General features: G+C 45.5%; 1 long non-coding RNA gene and 1 pseudogene across 1 annotated transcript in view; one reads left to right on the plus strand and one right to left on the minus strand.

Annotated features, from left to right (window-relative positions):
• The window catches only part of LOC140460658 (uncharacterized), a 40,687-nt gene that overhangs the window by 3,476 nt on the left and 12,695 nt on the right, over positions 1-24,516 (minus strand). The window lies entirely within an intron of this gene.
• Positions 380-1,303, plus strand: LOC140461054 (uncharacterized; annotated as a pseudogene).

Raw genomic sequence — 24,516 nt, forward strand, 5'->3', positions numbered from 1 at the left:
AAGTTTAAAAATCAACAGATGAAGGGCTTATGCCCAAACCGCCGACTCTCCTGCTCCTCAGATGCTGCCTGACCTGGTGTGCTTTTCCGCACTTTTTGACTCTGACTCTCCAGCGTCTGCTGTCCTCAATTTCAAGTCAATGTTTGACAGTCATTCAGTCCATTGGGACTGGAACGAGTTTTGACTAAGATTCTGTGAGAAGGAGCAAGCTTTTTTGGTCCCTGTTTCAGTACGTTTTCAGCATCAGTGGGACTGAATGAGAGACCCTACTGTTACAGCGTACTGAGTGTGGAACCTAAAACAGTTATCCAGCCTGGAAAGAGGAATTCACGGCAGGGAGGGACTGTACACGTGTTTGTGTGCTGCTGAAGCTTCAGCCATGGAGAAACCAGAGGAATCCCGCCCCGTGGAGAAACCTTGGAAGTGTGGCAACTGTGGGAAAGGCTTCCATGTCCCGTCTGTCCTGGAGGCTCATCGGCGCAGTCACACTGGGGTCAGGCCATTCTCCTGCCCAGAGTGCGGGAAGGGGTTCAGCAGTTCCTCCACCCTGCTGAGGCACCGACGGGTCCACACCGGGGAGAGGCCCTTCAGCTGCCCTGAGTGCAGGAAGGCTTTCAGCAATTCCTCTGACCTACTGAAGCACCAACGGGTCCACACCGGGGAGAGACCATTCGCCTGCCCAGAGTGTGGGAAGGGGTTCAGCAGTTCCTCCGCCTTGCTGACCCACTGACGGGTCCACACAGGGGAGAAGCCCTTCAGCTGCCCTAAGTGTGGGAAGGTCTTCACCCAGGCCTTTTCCCTGCTGAGGCACCACAGTGTCCACACAGGGGAGAGGCCATTCACTTGCCCAGTGTGCGGGAAGGGGTTCAGTGATTCCTCCGCCTTGCTGACCCACCGGCGGGTCCACACAGGGGAGAGGCCTTTCAGCTGCCCTGAGTGTGGGAAGGCCTTCACCCATGCCTCCAACCTGCTGACCCACCGGTGGGTCCATACCAGGGACAGGCCATTCAGTTGCCCCGAGTGTGGGAAGGCCTTCAGCAATTTCTCCCACGTGCTGATGCACCGACGGGTCCACACCGGGGGGAGGCCATTCGCTTGTCCTGAGTGCGGAAAGGCCTTCAGCAATTCCTCTGACTTACTGAAGCACCAGCGGGTTCACACTGGGGAGAGGCCCTTCAGCTGCCCTGAGTGCGGGAAGGCCTTCACCCAGGCCTGCAACTTGCATAGGCACCAGCAGGGGCACCAGCGCTCCCAACAATCGGATTCTGCCGGTGAGGCTGCTGTGGGCCACCCCCAGGACTGATCCTGCCCAGTCTGACAGTGGGAGAGTTGGTGGGCTTGCTTTGTTTTCTGCTGGACTGTACCCACGCCCACGGTGGCTCAGTGGTGAGGAGCATTGCCTCACAGTGCCAGGGACCCGGCTTTGATTCCACTATTGGGGCAACTATCTGTATGGAGTTTGCACATTCTCCTTCTGTGCCTGCGTGGGTTTTCTCGGTGTTCCGGTTTCCTCCCACAGTCCAAAGGTGTGCAGGTAGGGTGGATTGGCGAAGTTAAATTGTCCCAGTGTACAGGGATGTGTGGGTGTGGTGCATTAGTCAGGGGAAGTGTCGAGTAATAGGGGAGGGAAATGGGTCTGGGTGGGTTACTCTTCAGAGGGTCAGTTTGAACTTGTTGGGCTGAAGGACCTGTGTCCACATTGTAGGGATTCTGTGATTCTATGAACTTTGCTCCATTGGGTGCTACTGCTCGTTGAGCCCAGGACTGCACGTTCCCACTGAAACAATCTGCACAAACCTAAGCCTGCGAGACCATTGGAGCAGAAGTGAGGCCATTCAGCCGATCGAGTCTGCTCTGCCATTCGTTAGAGACAAAAACAAACTGCAGATGCTGGAATCCAAAGTAGGCAAGCAGGAGGCTGGGAGAACACAGCAAGCCAGGCAGCACCAGCAGTGAAGTCAGTGTTTCAGGTATTAACCCAAATCACTGACTTCTCTACCAGAAATGATTTACCAGGATGTTGCCGAGAGTTTGGGTTACAGGGAGAGGTTGAATAGACTGGGGCTGTTTTCCCTGAAGTGTCAGGGGTTGAGGGGTGACCTTATATGGGTTTATAAAATCATGAGGAGTATGGATAGGGTAAATAACAAGGTCATTTCCCTGGAGGTTGGGCAGTCCAGAACCAGAGGGTTTATGGTGAGAGGGGAAAGATTTAAGTGGGACCTAAAGGGCAACCTTTTCATACAGAGGGTGACGCATGGATGGAATGAGCTGCCAGAAGAAGTGGTGGAGGCAGGTACAATGACAGCCTTTCAATAGCATCTGGATGGGGACATGAATAGGAATGGTTGAGAGGGATATAGGCCAAGTGCTGGAAACCGACCCTTTGGTCCAACCCATTCATGCTGACCAGATATCCTCAATTAATCTAGTCCCATTTGCCAGCACCCCTCGAAACTCTTCCTGTTCATACACCCATCCAGGTGCCTTTTGATTAGATTCCCTACAGCGTGGAAACAGGCCCTTCGGCCCAACAAGTCCTCACTGACCCTCCGAAGAGTAGCCCACCCTAACGCTACAGGCAACTTAGCATGGACCTCAAGGGACAAGTTTTCACACAGAGCGTTGTGCATGTACAGAATGAGCTGCCAGGGGAAGTGGTGGAGGCTGGTACAATGACAACATTTAAAAAGCATCTGGATGGGTATATGAGCTAAATGCTGACAAATGGGAGTAGATTAAATGTTGGATGTCTGGTCAGTATGGACGAGTTGTACCGAAGGGTCTGTTTCAGTGCTGTACATCTCTACGACTAGGCCTCTCGGGTTCACACACAAAGAATCTGTCAGTAACGTTGGGTTTCAGAGTTCGGTTGAAGCAATGTGGTATCTTTTAGAGACTGAGTCAAAAGAGATGCACAGCAGGGAAACAGACCCTTCAGTCCAACTCGTCCATGCTGACTGCATATCCCAAATTAATCTCATCCCATTTGCCAGCACTTGTCCATATCCCTCTAAACTCTTCCAATTCATGTTCCAATCCAGATGCCTTTTAAATGTTGAAATTGTACCAGCCTCCACTACTTCCTCTGGCAGCTCATTCCATACATACACCACTCTCTCCGTGAAAAGGTTACCCCTCAGGTCCCTTTTAAATCTTTTCCCCCTCATCCGAAACCTCTAGTTTTGGATTCCCCATCCTGGGGAAAAGATTTTGACTATTTACCCTATCTGTGCCCCTCATAATTTTATAAATGTCTACCAGGTCACTCCTCAGCCTCTGATGTTCCAGGGAAAATACCTGCAACTTATTCAATCTCTCTCTGTAACTCAAACCTCCAACCTCAGAACCATCCATTTAAATCTTTTCTGAACCCTTTCAAGTTTTACTACTTCCTTCCTGGAGACACAATTTGCAGGTGTTCAGTGTTATGGACCAGGCCAGATCCCCTCAAAACATTCTAGGAAGGTAGCCCAGACCCTAAGTTGTTTTGGGCAGAGGTATCTCAGGAGTGATGTAGCTGGTCAAATCACTTGGCTTCCAGGAAAACAATTTATTTACACACCGCCGAATGAAACCTTTGTGACCACTCCATTGACCTGTGTTACCACCTTCAGGGTACAATCGACTGAACACCCAGATCTCTAACTCCCCCTCGCGAGAGCCGAGAGTCCTCAGTTCTATTGAGAGGGGGAAATTGGATGTCAGTCATCTCTGTATTAGAGAATGTATCATTTAAAAAAAACTGAGAAGGGCATTCCTGACAGAAGATTCAACAGAAGGTGGCACAGAGTGTTCCAAGAGACACGTAACCTGGCTGTAATCTGAGAGACTAAATTCTATTTCTTGTTACAAGAGGGAATCATATTTATTGGATCAGCATATCACGAGAATCTTGTTTTATTCCGGAACAGTCAGTAGTTAGAAGGGATTTATTTGGTTTGTTAATATTTTAGTTCATCTGTTCACCGTTACTGTTGGATAAATAAATGGATTTTTGTTGAGTGTCAGGTATTTATTTTTAAACATTAGAGCAGGTTACACCACTTTTCACATTAAATTGACAGATTATAGGGCGACGCGCTTCTCTTTGGGTGTTTCGGTTTGAGATCTCTGGTGGGGTGAGAGTTGGTGTCAGCTTTCCCTTTCTAACAGTATTGACGTGATGTCATGCTGAATGCAGTGGAGTCAATATTAATCCCAGCCTCTTGCTCTGGTTGTGGGTGAATCGCCTTAATTTGGTCACTGACTCAGAAACAACACACAGAACCAACTGCTGAAACAATGATTCACACTTCATTGCACGTAACAACTAAACTAAAAACCCTCAAGTCAGCAAGTTCAGTCTCACGGCTGCCACCCTCCCCCCACCCGGCTATCACCTGATTGCTGGCAGAATTTAACCGAGTTTCCATCGACAGTGCCCATCTCTGGAAGGGTCAAGGGGTTTGACACAATATTGTTCTTCCAACACTGCTGCTGCATCGTTCTGGAGCGAGAACGTAGAACAATACAGCACAGTTCAGACCCTTCAGCCCTCGATGTTGTACCAGCCTTTTATCCAACGTGAAGATGAGACTAGCCTGCACACCCCTCAATTTACTGCCGTCCATGTGCTTGTTCAGCAGTCGCTTAAATGTCCTTAAATGTATCTGACTCTCATTCCAACCCTGGAAGTGCATTCCATGCACTCACCATTCAGAGTAAAAAACCTATCTCTGACATCTCCCCTAAACCTTCTTCCAATTACCTTAAAATTATGCCCTGTCATTTCTGACCTGGGGAAAAAGTCCTTAGCTATTTGTTCTATCTATGCCTCTCAACATATAGTACACCTCTATAAAGTCACCTCTCATCCTTCATCGCTCCAATGAGAAAGGCCCTAGCTCCCCCAACCTAAGACATGCCCTCCATTCCAGGCAGCATCGAGGTAAATCTCCTCTGTACCCTCTCTCAGCTTACACAGCTTCCTGTTGTGGTTCTGTTCGCCGAGCTGGGAACTTGTGTTGCAGACGTTTCGTCCCCTGTCTAGGTAACATCCTCAGTGCTTGGCAACCTCCTGTGAAGCGCTTCTGTGATGTTTCCTCTGGCATTTTCCCGACACAGCTTCCCTAAAATTAGGTGACTAAAAGTGAACACAATATTCCAAGTGTGATCTAACCAGTACTCCATGCAGCTGCAGCATAACCTTGCAGCTCTTAAGCTCAAACTCCCTGCTAATGAAAGCCAACACACCGTACACCTTCGTAACAACCTTCTCAACCTGGGTGGCAACTTTGAGCGATCTATGGACTTGGACTCCAAGATCCCTCTGTTCCACCACATGGTCAAGAATCCTGCCTTTAACCCCATAGGTTGAACAAACAGAGGAGTTTGGTGAAATGAGAATCATTAGATAAATGCTATTGAGCGAACTGATGGTGCTATGAGCTGGCAAATCTCTGGGTACAGGTGGACTTCATCATAGAATTTTAAAAGGTGGCTAATGAGTTCATATTTGAATTAATGTTAATTTTCCAAGATTTATTAGATTCAGGCAAGTTTTCCTCAGACTGGAGAGTAACATATTTAATACTTCTGTTCTCGAAGGGAAAGATACATCATGGAAAATGTGGTCCCTCGAGTCTATGGCAATTAAACATTTGTTTTTGACTCAATTAAGGAGATTATAACCACCATGTCAAAAAGCTCGTGGTAATTGAAAAGAATCAGCATGCTAATATGAAAACGAAATGTTGTTTCACCAATTTATTCATAGAATTCAGAGAGTGTGGAAAGAGACCATTTGGTCGATCAAGTCCTGCACCAACCTTCAAGTGCATCCCACCCAGATCCAGACCGCCACCCTACTCCCGTAACCCTGCATTTAGCATGGCTAACTCACCTAGCTTGTACATCCAAGGACATTACACAATCCAGCATAGCTAATCCACCCAACCTACACATCTTTGGACTGTGGAGCCCCCAGTGGAAACTCACAAAGACATAGACAGAACATGCAAACTCCAAACAGATAGTCGACTCAAGGCTGAAATCAAGTAGGTGTCTCTGGCCGTGAGAGGGAGCCACTGTGCCACCATGCTGTCCTCAAGGAATTCTTTGAAAGAGTATGTAAATTGAAGCCTGTGGATATACTGAACTTGAATATCCTAAAGGTGTTTGACATGTTTTCACAAAAAGCATATTGCACAGAGGAGCTCATGGTGTAAAGTATAGTTATCGAACATCAACTGACTGGCAGAAAACAGAATATGCAAAAATGGTTCTTTTGTCAAATTGGTTGTATATGACAATGTATGGTGGGGTTCCAACAGGCATCTCTGCTGGCTCCTCAACTTTCTACAATTATATAGATGACTTACAGGAGGGGATCAAAGGTATGTGGTTACATTTGCAGGCAACACAAAGATAGATGGAGAAGTACATTGTGGGGATGACATATCAATGATGCAGATTGATAGATTGGTTAAATAAATAAGCAAAACTCTTGCAAGTGGTGTACAATATGGCAAAATGCAATTTGTTACCTCCTTGGAGAACAACTGCCTAATTCTGAGATGCAGAGGGATCTGGGGGCCTTGCAAATAAGTCACAAGTTAGAATGCAAGCACAGCAAGTGATTAGAAAGGCCAATGACATAAATGTAAGGCGATTATGCCTCAGTTACAGAGCAATGGTGGGACTACATCTTGAACACGGTGCTCAGTTTTGATATCCTTACCTAACGAAGAATGAAAATGCATTAAAGGCAATTCACAGAAGGTAAACTAGATTGACACCCACAATGAACAGACTGTCTAATGGAAAATCATCAGACAGACAGGTCTGACTTTCAACCAGAGTTTGGAATAGCAAGGGGTGATTTGATTGAAGTTTCTATAAGCCTGAATGGTCTTCAAAAGATGGATGCTGAAGGATGTTTACTTACTGTTGTGAACGAACAATTAGATCACCCATTTATAGAGTCATAGAGATGTACAACATAGAAACAGACCCTTCGGTCCAACCCGTCCATGCTGACCAGATATCCCAACCCAATCTAGTCCCACCTGCCAGTACCCGGCCCATATCCCTCCAAACCCTTCCTATTCATATACCCATCCAAATGCCTCTTAAATGTTGCAATTGTACCAGCCTCCACCACTTCCTCGGGCAGCACATTCCATACACATACCAACCTGTGTGTGAAAGTTACCCTTAAGGTCTCTTTTATATCTTTCCCCTCTCACCCTAAACCTATGCCCTCTAGTTCTGGACTCTCCGACCCCAGGAAAAGACTTTGTCTATTTATCCGATCCATGCCCTCATAATTTTGTAAACCTCTATAAGGTCACCCCTCAGCCTCCGATGCTCCAGCAGATCAAATCCTCCAACCCCTGGCAACATACTTGTAAATAGTTTCTGAACCCTTTCAAGTTTCACAACATCTTTCCAACAGGAAGGAGACCAGAATTGCACGCAATTTTCCAACAGTGGGATAACCAATGTCCAATACAGCCGCAAACATGTCCTCTCAACTCATGTACTCAATACTCTGACCAATAAAGGAAAGCATACCAAATGCCTTCTTCACTATCCCATCCACCTGCGACTCCACTTTCAAGGAGTTATGAACCTGCACTCCAGGGTCTCTTTGTTCAGCAACATTCCCAAGGACCTTACCAATAAGTGCATAAGTCCTGCTAAAATTGGCTTTCCCAAAATGCAGCACCTCGCATTTATCGGAATTAAACTCCATCTGCCACTTCTCAGCCCATTGGCCCATCTGGTCAAGATCCTGTTGTAATCTGAGGTTAACTCTCTGAGGTCCACTACCCCTCCAATTTTGGTGTCATCTGCAAACTTACTAACTGTACCTCTTATGCTCGCATCAAAATCATTTTGGTAGATGACAAAAAGTAGAGGGCCCAGCACCAATCCTTGTGGCATTCCACTGGTCACAGCCTCCAGTCTGGAACACAACCCTCCACCACCACCCTCTGTCTTCTACCTTTGAGCCAGTTCTGTATCCAAGTGGCTAGTTCTCCCTGTATTCCATGAGATCTAACGTTGCTAATCAATCTCCCATGGGGAACCTTGTCGAACACCTTACTGAAGTCCATATAGATCACATTTACTGCTCTGCCCTCATCAATCCTCTGTTACTTCTTCAAAAAACACAATCATTTGTGACAAAGAAGGAGGGAAATCTTTTGGAAGGTTGTGCAGCTTTGGAATACTTTGCGACAGAAGATAGTGAAGCCAGGACCATTGAATATTTCTACGGCAGAAGTAGATCAATTCCTTTGCCTAAGAAGAATCTAAGGATATGGGGATGGATGCAAATGTGCAATGTTTAACACAAAGTAATCAGCCATTATCTTCTTGGAGTGGAGCAGCTTCATGAGCCGAATGGCTTACTTCAGCTCCTAATTTGGACATTCATATATTCTGCTAGCTATAATGACCTGAATTTGACCAGCATATATTTCCAATAAGCCCATGTTGATTCTGCTGAGTCCTATCATTAATTTTTAACTGTCCTGTTGCTGTCCCTTTTATTATAGATTCCCTGTGCTCCCTTACTTCTTTCTAAAACAGTGGGATGACATGTGCCACTTTCCAGTGAACTAGCGTTAACCACCAAGCCCAGGGAATTTAGCTACTTTAAATCCTATTCAATTCTCTGATGCATTTTTGCTTCATACATATTAATATCCGTCAGTTCTTCATTTATACTAGCCCCAACATTCGCCATAATTTCTGGGAGCTATAAGTGTTTTACACTGAATGACATTTCCATCACTGAACCTCTTACCAGCAACATCCTGTGATTTAAACCTGTGACCTCCTGATTCAGAGAGAAGGTTGATCCCGACTAGCAGCTGGTTTGGGTGTATGACTGTCAGCAACACTGTGGCAGTTTGGGAAATCCATTCTTGTTTGGCCAGTAAATACTCAATTCACGCTGCTCAGTATCAAAGGAGTTGACAGTGTCATGACAGTGTCAGTATCAAAGGAGTTGACAGTCAGTAATTTGATTTTTCTGAAACAGGTGAGATGTTTCCTGCCTCTGTGCCAAAATCAAAGATCATGTCCAAAGAATCTGTCCCGAGTGGAGGTTTCCTACTAACAATTGGAGTCCAAGACCTTTGTCCTTGGTTACTGATAGCTTATTGCTCAAGAGGTTGGATCAAGGGGACACCTATCCAGTTCTTGGTCAACTATCAACTATCCAGGGGCAGAGGGGCATCAACTTGTGCAGAAAGGAGCAGGAAGAAGCTAAACAGCATTCATGGGTTAAACGAATGAGTGGAAAAAATGTTTAATGTCACCCAAGACGACAAAATCAGAACCATTTACTTTTCACCCAAGAAAGACTGATTGGAGAACCGTTAAATTATTAGAAACTAAGCACTATAAAAAGGGAAAAAATAACTTTGGAGACCAAGTACACAAATCATCAAAAGTAGCAGACAGGTACAAAAACCAATTGAAAAATACAAATAGAGGCCTCTATTACAAAGGAGATGAAATACATGGGGTTGAAAGTTATGTTTCAGTTCCAAGCATCAGAGAATTCTAACATCACAGATAGACACCATTGGCCTGTCATGTCTGATAATTGAATTCTGGTGGAGTTTCCTCGCTTTCAAATTTATGGTGTTAAATTCTAACACCACCTCTGCACACTTCTGGAGACCTCGAGTTTACAGAATCACACCACATTCCTCTCTACCTCCTCCAGGAATAAATATTTCTCCCGAAATACTGCCAGTTCCTCAGATTACTTGGTACCCCCGAATACAATCCGCATGTCAGGAAATCTCTGGTGCTGCCCTGACACCAACAGTCACCCTTGGAACTGAAGAAAATGCAGAAATCTAAGGTGCAAAGAGACTTGGGTGTTCTAGTCCGGGATTCTCTCAAGGTAACCTTACAGGTTGAGATAGTAGTTAGGAAGGCAAATGCAATGATGACATTTAATTTGACAGGAGTTGAATGTAAAAGTAGGGATGTAGTTGAGACTTTGTAACACTTTGGTCAGGCCATATTTGGAGTATTGTGCGCAGTTTTGGGCCCAAATCTCAGGAAGGATGTACTGGCCTAGATGTGTGTTCAGAGGAGGTTCACGAGAATGGTCCCAGGAATGAACATTTGAACAAATAAGGAATGTTTGAGGACTCTGGGTCTATAGTTAATGGAATTTAGAACGATGACGGGGGATCTAATTGAAACCGACAGAATTCTGAACAGACTGGATGTTGGGAAGATGTTTCCTTTGGTAGGAAAGACTAGCAGCCGAGGGCACAGCCTTAGAGCAAAGGGAAGACCCTTTAGAATGGAGGTAAAGAGAAACTTCTTCAGCTAGAGTGGTGAATATATGGAATTCACTGCCACCGAAGACTGTGGAGACCAGGTCATTGAGTACATTTAAGCTGTGAAAGATAGTTTCTTGAGTATGAAAGGGATCAAGGGTTACTGGGAGAATGGGGTAAAGAAACTTATCAGCCATGACTGAATCGCAGAGCAGTCACAATGGGCTGAATGGCCTAATTTCAGCTCCTATGGTCTTATGATACACTGATGTGTGGAGGGGTGAGGAACAGGGGGAAAGAGATTAAGAGAGGAATACAATTAAGGGGAAGCTGGACACAGATGAGGGAGAAAGGAAGAGAAGGAAATACAATAAGTGTACATTAAATTACAGAATGCATAGGAGATCTGGCATACAGAGGGATCTGGGCATATAGATCCCTGAAAGTGGCAAAGCAGGCAGGCACGTGGTCATGAAGGCATACAGCACGCTTGCCTAGAGTGTAAGAGTTAGCGAGTTATGTTACAGCTATTTATTCCGGCCACATTCATAACATTGCGTCAGTTCTGGCCAGCATGCTACCGGAAGGACGTGGATGCTCTGGGAGAGGGTGCAGAGAAGGTTCACTAGGACGTTGCCGCTCATGAAAGCAAAAATCCTCTTTGGATTTCTTTTGATTAGCGAAAACAGATACTAATATGGGTCTTTTGTAAAAGCAAAGTGGCATAAAGCAAACGTGCGATAAGTGGTGGATACCAGTTTGCTGATGACGGATGGGAAGGGGTGATAAAGAGGGGTGGGTGGAGGCTCTGGCAAAGCGAAAACACTGATAGAGTCCAATTGAGCCGACCAGCCTAGCCCTGTGCTGGAGCCTCAATGGGACAGAGAGAAATGTATCTATTTCAGACCAACCTGTAGTGGTTGGACAAACATTACGCTCCATCCAGGGTAAAAATGTCCTCTATCTGCTCCTGCAGATCAATTCAGTCGGGCAGGTGCTGTCAGACAGCACTGGAAGTAAAGTGGGTGCGAGAGCAGCAAGTCCGACAGAAAGGATTCTCTTGCCCCTCCCACTTCACCCACTAAACAGGGTTGAAGGTGCGACTCAGTGGCAGTAACAGCAGAATGTACTGGCACTAGAGTGTGTCCAGCAGAGATTCACACGACTGATCCCTGGAATGGTACGCCTAACACATGATGAATGGCTGATGATCCTGGGAATGTATTCATTAGCGTTCGGTAGGTTGAGGAGAGATCTAATAGAAACTTACAAGATTATGCTTGGCTTAGAAAGGGTGGATACTGGGAAGTTGTTTCCATTAGGCGGAGGAGACTAGGATCCAGGGACACAGCCTGATAATTAGAGGGGGTCAATTTAGAACAGAAATGAGGAGACATTTCTTCAGCCAGAGAGTGTGGGCCTGTGGAATTCATTGCCAGGGAGTGCAGTGGAGGCCAGGACGTTAAATGTCTTCAAGGCAGAGATTGATAAATTCTTAATTAAGGAATTAAGGGCTACGGGGAGAGTGTGGGTAAATGGAGCTGAAATGCCCATCAGCCATGATTAAATGACAGAATGGACTCAATGGGCTGAATAGCCTTACTTCCACTTCTATGTCTTATGGTCTTAATTCATTGATGTTGACTAGATATTCTAAATTAATCTAGTCCCGTATGCCAGCACATGGCCCATACCCCTCTGAACCCTTCCTATTCAGAAACCATCCAGATGCCATTCACATATTGTAATTGTACCAGCCTCCACCATTTCATCTGGCAGCTCATTCTTTACGCTCACTACCCTCTGAGTTAAAAAGTTGCCATTAGGTTTCTTTTAAATCTTTGCTCATCCACTTCAACCTAAAGCTATTACACTTTAGTTCTGGACACCCCCGAACCCAGGGGACAATATCTTGTCTATTTACCCAATCCATGCCTTTCATGATTTTATAAATGTATACAAAGGCCTTTGCCACACTCGGGAAAACAGCCCAAAACAATTCAGCTCAAACCCTCCAACACTGGCAGCATCCTTGTGAATTTTTCTGAACCCTTTCAAGTTTCACAACATCCTTTTGATAGGAGAGAGAGCAAAAGTGGCCTAATCAATGTCCTGCACAGCCACAACATCACCTCCCAAATCCGATATTTCGAGGATTGGGAAAGTTGTATTTTGTGGGTTTTGAAAACTGGGAAAGAATGGAAGTATAACCTGAACTTTTGAGGGTCAGTTTGGAAGCATCAACACTTCGGGGGTGGGGGGAGGGGCAGAAAGAAGAGATGAGGGAAGGAAACCAAATGTGCTGCAGCCAACACGGAGCAAGAACAGAGGATGTCAAACTGTTGCAGCCAGCTTGAAGCTGCAAAGTGGATCATTGCACGTGCTGTACTTGAGCCTGATGCATTTATTTGTGGGAATCAGATGCATTTTAAAAATAAAAATAAAGTATCTTCCTCTCCCCAATTGCTATCATCCGTCCCTCCTCACCCGGGTAATTAAGACACATACCTGAGTTGGCAGAGTAGATTCCCTCCTTGGATTCACTCCAGTTGCTACAAGTGATCAGATTACCCCCTTCCTCTCTCCCACCCAGGATGAGGAGTTGCCCAGAGGAGGGTGTTTCACATTGAAACTGATACGGCCACTTTCGTGTTGTGATGTCAAAAATGGGGCAGGGAGCGGGGACAGGCCGACAGCAGAACTCTGCAGCAGATGGAAGGAGAGCAGTTTGCAAAAATCCCTTTCCTTCAAAGAATCCTCACAGTGTGGAAGCAGGTCACTCGGCCCAACAAGTCCAAACCAATGCTCTGAATGGTAATTCACCCATACCCCTCCCCTTATTGCCCTACATTTATCCCAGAGTAATACACCGAACTTACACATCCCTGGACACTATGGAGGGAATTTAGCATGGCCAATCCACCCTTGAAGATCTGGATCCCAGGCGGGACCCCTCCGTCTCGAGATTGGTCAAAGAACAAACGGAATGCGGACTGTACAAAGCAAAGTTATCAGTTTAATAAAGCAAGGCAGTCTGACGCAATTCTGTCCAGCAACACAGAAGTTAAAGCTTCTGAGCTCCGTGGCGAAATTGCAGAATTACGTTTGAAAATTACACATCATTTACATGTTTTTTAAGAGAGCACAGCCTTAAAAGACCAATCAAATGTAATAAGGTGACATGATTGACAGCAGGCTAGTCCAATATTTCCTTGGAAACAGATTGTTTTATTCTCAAAATCATCCCATGCTTGCTAGTTCAAGGTTAGTTTGAATACCAAATTCATATGATTCATATTATTAAACTCCATTGTTTTCTTTTCCCCAAAGCGAACCAACTCAACAAAGCAGCAATTCAAGTTCACAGCATCAAATCATAACCTGAAGCAATTTTAAATTGAAAAGCCATTTTGTGGTTCATAAAAACCTACATACACCTGACGCTCCTAACAAGAGCCGAAATTCAAATTTTAAATTCTCATCTCCCTCTGGGTTCATCTCCATCATTGTAAGCTCATCAGACGAGCCCCTTGCAAGCAAGGGGGCGGGGGGGGGGGGGGGGGGGGATGATAAAGATCGAACTTCCCCTGCTGTGTGGACTTGCCATTGCCAGCATTGGTGCACAAGAAGGGACAGTTTACCTGTGCGATCCTGAGCAACCAGAGACTGTGCACCAACTATGCCAGGAAGATGTCCTCGTCTGCTGAGGGACTGAACATTACCAAGAATGACTATTGCAGTGGTCAGAGATTGAACAGTTCATTTACAGAACAAGTCTAAATGGTCTTTATCCTGTAAAGGTGTTGTGTGCCAGTTTGATACCAGTTGTGCTATGAGCTACCCTGTTAAGCCTTGCCCCATCCAAATAGTCTCCCCTGAGTTTTGCATAGAATGGAAGAATCCAAAAGCTCTACAAAACAGTAATATCACTCTTTGGGATATGCAGCTCTCGGTGACTTTTTTCTGTAGGAGGATTTTCAGGAGTTATTAGCCATCAAAACCGTACTTATATCGTTTGTGGTCTCAACCTTTTGGGTAATGAGACAACTGCTGCTTTATTGAGATCAGGATTTAAAATTTGAATTTAGGCTGTTGTTAGGAGCAACAGGTGTATGTAGGTTTGTATTAACCACAAAATGGCATTTAAATTTTAAATAATATTTTAAAATAAATATAACAAAATGGCTTCAGGTAATGATTTGACATTGAACTTGAATTGCCGCTTTGCTCAGTTGGTTGGATTTAGAAATAAAAGAGAACAATGGAATTTGCATAATATGAATCATAAGTAATTTGGTATTCGAATTAATCTTGAACTAGCAAGCATGGGATGATTTTGCACGTAAAACAATCTGTTTCCCGGGAAATATCATTGGACTAACCTGCTGTCAATCATGTCACCTTGTTACATTTTATTGGTCTTTTCTTGTAATTCAGGCTGTGCTGTCGCAAAAATAAATAATGCGTAATTTTCAAATGTAATTGTGTAATATTGCCACGGAACACAGAAGCTTTTAACCTGTGTTGCTGGACAAATCTGTGCTAGGCTGCCTTATGTCATTAAGCTGATCACCTTGCTTTAAATAGACCGTTCTCCTGGTGATTCTTTTGACCGATCTCGGATCGAGAGCCGATTGAGGGGGTCCAGACCTTCACCCTAACCTGCAGAACCCCGAACACTATGGATAAACTTACCTCGGCCAATCCACTCTAACCTGCACATCTCTGGACACTGGGGGTAAATTAGCATGGTCAACATACACTAACAAGAACATCCTTGGGCATTATCAGTAATTTAGCATGGCTGAACCCCCCCTAACCTGCACATCGCTGGACAGTCTGGGGAATTAATCTCGGCAAAGGCCGAGGTTACCACGAGGTTGGAATTCTCTCCCAGAAATGACAGTTGATGGTGCCCTCACCAAGATGGCCGCCCGCGCTCCCCGTCCCATGACAACATGCGCCTGACCCTCACAAAGATGGCGGCCGGTTGCCCGGGCAACCCGAGAGCGCCTTCGCCGTTGAAGTAAACACTGGGCCTGTGGTGATTTTATTGGAGGCCTCAGGCCTCCCCCTAGGAGTTTATAAACTCCCCAGTCTCCCTCCTCCCGCGGTTCCCAATCCTACCCTGTCTCACTGTCTCCTCTCCACGGGGGCAGGAGCCAGGTCTTGGCGCTCGGGCCTGGCGACCTCCCCGGGATGTTTCTGAAACCTGGTCCTGTTCTGAAGGAGGATCACCGGGACCCGAAATGATTTCTCTCGGCACGAGCTGCCGGACCTGCTCAGCTTTTCCAGCGGTTCTTATTCCTTCAGCCACCGGCACCATTCTGCTCCCACACTCAGTAACACCGCCTCAGTCCTGCTGCAGGACCTGCACTGCACATGCGCCAGCTCACAAGGGGCGTGGCACAGGTTTGTGACGTCTCCAGGGTTGAGGGGGCGTGGTTGGGGAGACCACCCAACAATCGGTGACAATGGGGGCGGGGCGATCGTTTTGCCGGCCCCCAGCCTCCAGAAAGGGGCGATTTCAAAAAGTTTCAACGTAGTGTTTTTTTAACTTTTCAGCCTGTTGTGAAATGTTATTCTGGACCTCTGGAAGGGTCAAACATTAGGAAAGTTTCAAACATAAACAAAGGGACAGTAAAAAATATAAATAAAAATAGGTAAGTTAACTTACAAAAGAGACCTCACGCGAAATATCAAAAAGGACAGCAAACGCTTCTGTTGGTATGCTCATGGGAACAGAGTCGCTGAGCTCAGTGTGGTACCTTGGAAGATGAAAACTGAGTTCATGGGGGAACACTGAAGTGGCAGAGATGATCTCAGTTTTTATGTTGGCAGACAACAGAACTATTCCTATTAGAAATGGCAAGTCAGAGGCTATAGAAAGGGTAGAACTTAAACAATCAACATTGAGAGGGTAAAGATACACAGCAAACTATTTGGATTGAGGACAGACAAGTCCACTGATGCTGATGGCCTACACCCTGGGTCCTGAAGGAAGTGGCAGCGGAGATAGTGAACTCATTAGTTACAATATTCCAAAAATCTCTTAACATGGGAAAGATTCACTGCGTTTATTTAAGACTGAGATATATATATGTTCCTGATTGTCAAGGGGATCAAAGGTTATGGGAAGAAAGCTGGAGAATGGAGTTGAAAAACATCTCAGCCATGATTGAATGGTGGAGCAGACTCGATGGACTGAATGGCCTAATTTCTGCTCCTGTGTCGTATGATCTTATGGTTCCATGGGATTGGAAAAATGCTAATGTAACACCTGTATTCAGAATGGGAGGGAGGCCATATGTGGGAAATTGCAGACCAGTTCGTTGAACATTTGTTATAGAGTCATAGAGATGTGCAACACAGAAACAGACTCTTCAGTCTAACTTGACCATGTCAAAAGATATCCTAACCTAATCTCATCCCATTTGCCAGCACTTGGCTCATATCCCTCTAAACCCATCCAGATGCCTGTTAAATGCTGTAATTGTACCAGCCTCCACCACTTCCTCTGGCAGCTCATTTCATACAAGCACACCCTCTACATGAAAAAGTTGGACCTTAGGTCCCTTTTACGTCTTTCCCCTCTCTCCCTAAATCTAAGCCGACTAGTTCTGGATTCCCCCACCCCATCGAAAAGACCTTGTCTGTTTATCCTATCCATGCCCTTCATTGTTTTATAAACCTCCATAAGGTCACCCCTCACCATCCGAACCTCCAGGGAAAACAGCCCCTGCCTATTAAGCCTCTCCCAAATGCTCCAACTCTGGAAACATCAGTGTAAGTCTTTTCTGAACCTTTCAAGGGACAAGGCAGGAAAATGGGGGTGATGAGCAGTCTGGATCGAATGGCGCAGCAGACTTGATGGGCTGAATGGCCTAATTCTGCTCCTATATTTGTGAACTTTTGAACTCTGGAGCAGGCAGGAATTGAACCCGATTCAGGGTTAGGGTCACTACCTCTGTGTAACAAGACATCCAGAAAAATATCAAATCCTCCCCATCGGGGAATTGCACCCCCAGTCTCCTGAGTCACAGATGGGGATACTAACCACTTACGCTACCGAGGATGCTGGACAGTTGCAAGATGATGGGGATAGGGGTGGAGAATAGGTGGGTGCTTCAGGAACTATTATAGACATGAAAGTGTGAATGGCCTCCTTATGTACTGTGTAAAAACAAGGAGTGCAGATGCTGGAAACCAGAATCTAGATTAGAGTAGTGCTGGAAAAGCACAGCAGGCCAGCAGCATCTGAGGAGCAGGACTAAGCCAGCCAATGATCTGACCTGTGCCACACAAGCCACAGTCCCCCTGGAGTGTGACCAGAAGTATGTTCAGACTGTAGGAAGAGATCCAATTCCCAGTTTGACCTGGAATGTAATCCCCACAGGCACACAGGGAGTGGTGGTCCACTTGCTCCACATGTGGGAAGGGATTCACTGAGTCATTCAAATTCAAACACATCATTGACTTCCTACTGGACAGAAAGGATTAAACTTCTCAGCAACAACCACTTTTAAAAAAGTTTCATTTTTATAGTCGTAGCGAGAATCACAGTTTCTCAAACTGTGGGACAATACCAGTGATGTTGAGAGACCAGGTTTGGAATGCATGGCCGCCCAGGTAACAATGGTTGCTATGGGGCTCACAGTGATGACTGAGGGGCCGTCCCTTTAGATGCTCGGTTGTTTCTGTGTTGTTGATGAGGCTTGGCCTCATGGACTGCTCTCTGAAGTCAGATTCAAAAGAAGTTTTGAAAATTATGAGAAAAATCATTCCCAGAAAAGACAGTGAAAAACTGTTCACCATGGGAAAAGCATTGAGAATAAGAATGCAGATTTCAAATCCATTACAAGGAAGAAAATGTGATGCGAGAAAGAAATTTCACACAGTGAGTAAATAGATCTGGAAGACATCGCATGGAACAGTGGTTGAAGCAGATTCAGTTAAGACCATTGGAAAATTATTTGATGACAAGCAATGTACCAGTTTCCAAGGAAACGTCAGGAAAATGGCCCAACATCAGAAAGCTCATTTCGAGAGCTGCATGGACACGATGGGCTGAATGGCCTGATTCTGTGATTTAGTAATTCAGTGGTTCATAATTGGTTATCAGGTCTTCGTCAGTTGTGAACGTCAAGCTAACATCTGCTATTTTGTATGGTCAGTCAGATCGATGTTTTATAACTGCAGGGATTGGGACTAGGACCCCAGGTATTCACAATATGTCTCAATGATTTAGATGAGGGAACTAATTGGAATTTGTCACAAATTGCAGATGACACGAAGCTGGGTGGAAGGGTGAGCTGTGAGGAGGATACAATGTTATTTGGACAGTCTGAGTGAGTGGGCAAATGCATGTCAGATGCAGTTAGTGTGGATAAACGTGAGGTTATCCACTTTTATAGCAAAAATAGAAAAACAAATTATTTGAATAACTGTAACCTGGGAGATGGGAATGTTCACCAAGAACTAATCCAAGATGGAGGACTGGAAAATTTGTGGCTGTAAGAGCTGCTCCTTTTTTGAGGTATTTTCAGTGTTGGAGGCGATTTCCTTGAATTCCAGGAGCAGCAATTAATGTTTTATATGCTGATGCATTGTTTTGGAACTTTAGAGTAAAAGAATCAAGACAAAAGCAATTTCAAAATGGAGAAAGACAGCCAAAGGCAGCAAGCATATGGTCTGTAAGGGAGAGAGAGAGAGAGAAAGAGAGAAAGAAACGTATACTATTAACGGATACAGCAGTGAATCTGCATAGTTACTGCCTTTGCTGTTTGAAATCATATATCTCTGGACATCTTGGAAAAATTAACAAACAACAAAATTAACAGCTGATCTTGGAGGAACATGTGTAGGAGAGCTCACAGCACAGGAAGATTACTGCATAGTTTTTAACGTGTACCTTGCCGTAAGTCTGCAATAGTGAAGAGAGTGGGTGCTTTCTTGATTATATGTTTTGAGATTTTAGAGGTTCACCAGCGAGTCCACAACAGGGAATGGCTAATCACCTGCTCCAGGCACAGGAAGGGATTCATTAATTCTTCCAGCCTGCAGACGCACTAGCGGGTCCACACCAGGCACAGCATGCTCACCGACTCTCAGTGCGGGAACGGCATCACCTCCTCCTCCAACCTGCGGAGGCACCAGTGAGTTCATGTGACATCACAGGGTGATTGAAGGAACAAGGGCCGAGTGCCATTATCGATTGGACTATCAACCCAGTTCTGGAGACTCCTCGGGACTCCTGGGTTTTAATCCCACCACAGCAGATGGCGGAATTGGAATTCAGTCAGAAATCTGGAGTTCAGAATCTAATGATGAAATCATTTTCTGGGGAAAAAAAACCCTCTGATTCACTCATGTTGGAGTCTGTCTGCAAACCAATCTTGAGTCAGATTGGTTCTGTTTCCAAAGTAGGGATTTATAACATGTCACATGGATTGACTGCCTGAAGATTGTGTGCTTTTTGAGCAAAATATAATATATCTGCAAATAAAATTCTGCAATTACAATTTCACCCCATAAACTCATGTATGTGCATGCGTGAGAGCGTGTGTGTTTGTGCATAAGAGCATGAGTTTGCATTTGACCATGCTTGGTAACATGTGTGAGTAATGGGGTACAAGCCTGTGTGAGTGGGGTCACTTATAGTGTGACATGAAACCAAGGTCCCTGTTGAGGCCATCCTCATGGGTTCCGTACTTGGCTATCAGTTATACAACACACATTGGAGAGGGCAGGGTGGGGCTTGTCTTTCAATTTGCAGAAGGTGGGAGGCTCTGGATGCTGTGATCCAGGGCAAACACATCCTGGAGAACATTCGTTCAGAGAGATGGAGCTGGAAGCCAGGCTGCAGACATGTTGAGGGTAAAGTGGGAAAGTTAACCAGGCACTTTATTCTGGGAGACGGTCATTCCCTTCTGGAGAGAGCCTTTTGTTTGCATCAGTGGACAGGGTCAGGAGGGTGTAAGTGCAGGTCTGGCAGGTAAAGGGGATCTGAGCGAGGACTGCAGGTGGGAGGAGCTAACTGGTTGGGCAGTGGGAGTAAAAAAACAACATTGGGGAGGGGGAGGTGGTGGTAAGGGACAGAACAGTGACAGGGATGGTCTCCGTTCTCTGCAGTTGTCAGCAGGAGCACAGATGGCATTGGTGTCTGTTTGGTGCCAGGATTCAGGAACCGATGTGCTCATGGCTGGAGAAGTCGGAAAGGGAGGTTGCAGTGGGTGTGGTCCAATAATGTCAGGAGGAGAAAGCCTCTGCTGAGGGCACACGAGAAGTTAGAAACTACTCGGACAAAACAGAACATGTAAGCTCTGGGCAGCACGATGGCTCATTGGTTCGTACCACTGACTCACAATGTCAGGGACCTGGGTTCGGTCCCACTCTTGAGCAGCTGTCTGTGTGGACTTTAACACGTTCTCACCCTTCTGTCTGCATGAGTTAACTCTGGGTGCAGTTCAGGGTGGATCGGCCGTGCTAAAGTGTCCACATATGTGCAACTGAGGGTTGGTTAACCATGGGGAACTGCAGGAAAAATGGGTGGGTCTGGATGGGATACTGTTTGGAAGGTCAGTCTGAATTTTATGGGCCAAATGGCCTGTCTGGATTATATGATTCTACTGCATTAGCCAAGCATTTATTGAGAAACAATTGCCTCAGGTCTGCTGTGGGTGGAGTGGGTTCCAATTCATGAGACACTGACACCAGTCCTGAGGAAGGTGAGATTTGTACTGTCAGTCCCCCAAACGTTTGGTCCTCATCCACTCTCTCTCCTCACACTCTGCACTTCCCAATTCTTTGTGCTCAGCCTTCTTCTCTCTCTTCCCCTCATTTTCTGCACCCCACCCTCTGTCCCCTGTCATTTTCTCTCTCTCTCTCTACCCCCACTCCCCTGTCCATTCTCCCTCCCTTCTACCATTTTATGCTTTCTCGTGCCCTCTTCGATTGTTGTATCTCTTTCTCAGGAAAGAGAGAGAATCGCTGTGATGACTCTACCTGGAAGACAGGGGTGCGCAAGAAATGGCTGATCTTTAAAATTAAGAACAGCTAAAATGATATATTCAGCAACATTGTTAACATCTAAAAGCATATTAATTTATTTTTTAAAAAGCTGCAGTCATGTTTCTGAAACTTGTATTGAAATAGACGCATAGAGTCATACAGCACAGAACCAGATCCTTCAGTCCAACTCGCCCATCCCCTCCAGATCTCCTAAATTGATCCAGTGACCCATTTGACAGCATTTCGCCCATATCTCTCTCACACCTTCCTATTCAGATACCCATCCTGACCCTGATGCCTTTCAAATGTTGTAATTGTAGCAGCCTCCACCACTTCCTCTGGGCAGCTCATTCCATTCACACACCACACTCTACATGAAAGTTACCCCTTAGGACCGTTTTAAATCTTTCCCCTCTCACCCTTAACCTATGCCGTCTAGTTTTGGACTTCCTCTACCCTGGGGAAAAGATATACAAAGCCGGACGAAATTCAAAAGGAATAAAATGTCGATCCACAGGGAAAAATAAAATTTTGGCTGCAGCTTTTTTTCTCCTATTGACATTTGGACGCCGAAAATCTGTCAGTATCGCCAGCACCCCCACAGAGCGTACTGCGCATGCTTCTCGGTGTCAGCGACAACTGCGCATGTACTGCGGTGTCAGCAACAACTGCGCATGTACTGCGGTGTCAGCAACAATTGCGCATGTACTGCGGTGTCAGCAAAAGCACTGAGCATGCTCGTCGTTGTCCGCGGAAACGGCGCTTGGCTTCCTTCTGAAGGACCAATGGTGAGACCCGGAGGACCGGAAGGAGCCTGGTCCTCCTGCCATTCAGAACAGCCTCTGTCTGAACGCGGAAGTTGGGCCGTGAGTTTTTCAAGATGCGGTTGTTCCTCTCTCTCTTTGAATGAAGATTGAGCTTCACCCCAGACTGCAACTCTGTCCAACATCTGTGCGTACGGCACTCTCTTTTCTCACCCACTTTTTCATTTCTTTTTTGTTCTGGGATTCAGTTGCTGATTTCCACGAACTGAAGGGAAAGGGAGTGAATCCAGGGAGGGGACAGACTTTGGAAAAGTTGGTCCACGTCTGTGTCTCAATTGGCAAACGCACAACAAATGCAGTACCGCAATGTAAAGTTAAAGCCTCTTGGTTTAAAAAAGGCAGAAAGGATGTGCATGGTTTAAATGATAATATATTGGTATGTGGAGAAAGTGAGGACTGCAGATGCTGGAGATCAGAGTCAAGTGCAGGTCAGGCAGCATCCGAGGAGCAGGAGAGTCAATGTTTTGGGCACGAGCCCTTCATCAGGAATGATGTGTGATGTACAAAGGGACCTCAGCATCCTTCTGCACCAGTTGTCAGACAGGTGCAGCAAACAGTCAGCAAGGCAATAGGAATTGAGTTCAAAAATGGGGTTGACTTCCTGCAATGGGGGTGGGGGGGTGGTCATTGAATATATTCAAGGCTGAGGTCATCTGACGTTTGAACAACAAAGAAGTGGATAGTTATAGGGGAAGTCAAGAAAATGGTTTTGAGACCATTCCAGAATCATACAGCACAGAAACAGGCGCTTCAGTCCAACTAATCCATGCTTTGTTCGCATACTAAACTAATCCCATCTGCCAGTGTTTGGCCCATATCCCTCTGTCATAAAGCTGGTCATTTTTCTAAAAGCTGGTCCTTCTTCTCAAAGATACCGTGTCCTTGGTTTTTTTCAGAGTGGCGGGAAAGTGGCCACGGACTCCAAAACGGGTGATTTAGTAGAGAAATGAAGAGGGTATTAGTTGGCTTTTTTGTTTACACATCAACAGATGAGACTTTAGGCCCAAGCTTTTATGTTTTCGAAGTGACCTGCATAATGAAAGACAAGTGATCTGTTGTGAAAACTGAGGCCTTGTTTCAGTGAGTTCAGCAGTGGACTGTGTGGAGAAACGCTGTTAAACTCTCTCTCCTTCTGCCCTTCTAACTTGGACCTGTCAGCCTCTGTTTCAGTTTTACTGTATGTTTAAGGGGTTTGTTTATTGGGACTGTTGTGTACATTTGAGTTCTGTAGGTACTCTATATTCTGTTCTTTGTGTTTCATTCTGTATTCTTGTGAATACATTTATCTGTTTTAAATCCTGGTAGTCAACCTAGCTAACCTTGGGTAATTTTCACTGTGCACTTACTGAAACAAATACCAAAGTTATGGTCTGCGCTGCCTGCTTAAGAATGTTTTGAGTGGTCTGGCCTAGTGCATAACTCCTCCAAATCTTTCCCATTCATGTCCTTATCCAAATGTCTTTTAAACGTTGTAACTGTACCTCCATCCCCGCTTCCTCTGGACATTCATTCCACATACGAACCATTCTCTATGGGAAAACAAAGGTGTCCCTCCTGTCTTTTTAAAATCTTTCTCCACTCACCTTCAAAATTTGCTCCCTAACCTTGAAACCCCCACTCAAAGGAAACCCATCATTCACCTCATCTATACCCCTCATGACTTTATAAAGCTTGATAAGATCACCTCTCAACCTCCTATGCTCCAGTGAAAAAGGTCCCAGCCTATCCACCAAGATGTAGGTATATCCATATCCAGTTCAATGTTGGTGCAGGCTGGAAAGACCAAATGGCCTACTCCTGCTCCCAGTTCTCTCTCACTATGTCCAGGACAGCAAGAGACCATAAGACCTAGGAGCAGAAATTAGGCCATTCAGCCAATCACGTCTGCTCCACCATTCAATCATGGCTGACAAGTTTCTCAACCCCATTCTCTTGCTTTCTCCCCGCAACACTCAATATCCTTGATACACAAGAACCTATTTATCTCTGTCTTGAATATACTCAGTGACTTGTCCAACACAGTCTCGGTGGCAATGAATTCCATCGGTTTCGCACTCTCTGGCTACAAAGGTTTCCCCTTTATCTGTGTTATAAAAGGTCTTCCCTTTACTCTAAGGCTGTGCCCTTGGGACCTAGTCTCTCCTACCAATGGAGACATCTCCCCAACATCCACCCTGTCCAGGCCAATCAGTATTCTGTATGTTTCAATTAGATCCCCCAAGCGTGGGCTGTAAATCAGCGTAAACCAGACCCTTCAGGATGAGGTACAGCATGGATTAGGTTCAGCAAAGTGAGAATGGAGGGAGAATGTGGGGATGGAGATGTTCAGCGTTTAGGAAATAAGAGAGGAAAGAAAGTTCAATCTAAATTAGAATTGAATGGAT

This window comes from Chiloscyllium punctatum, chromosome 36, assembly GCF_047496795.1.
Source record: "Chiloscyllium punctatum isolate Juve2018m chromosome 36, sChiPun1.3, whole genome shotgun sequence".
NCBI classification, from domain to species: Eukaryota; Metazoa; Chordata; class Chondrichthyes; order Orectolobiformes; family Hemiscylliidae; genus Chiloscyllium; species Chiloscyllium punctatum.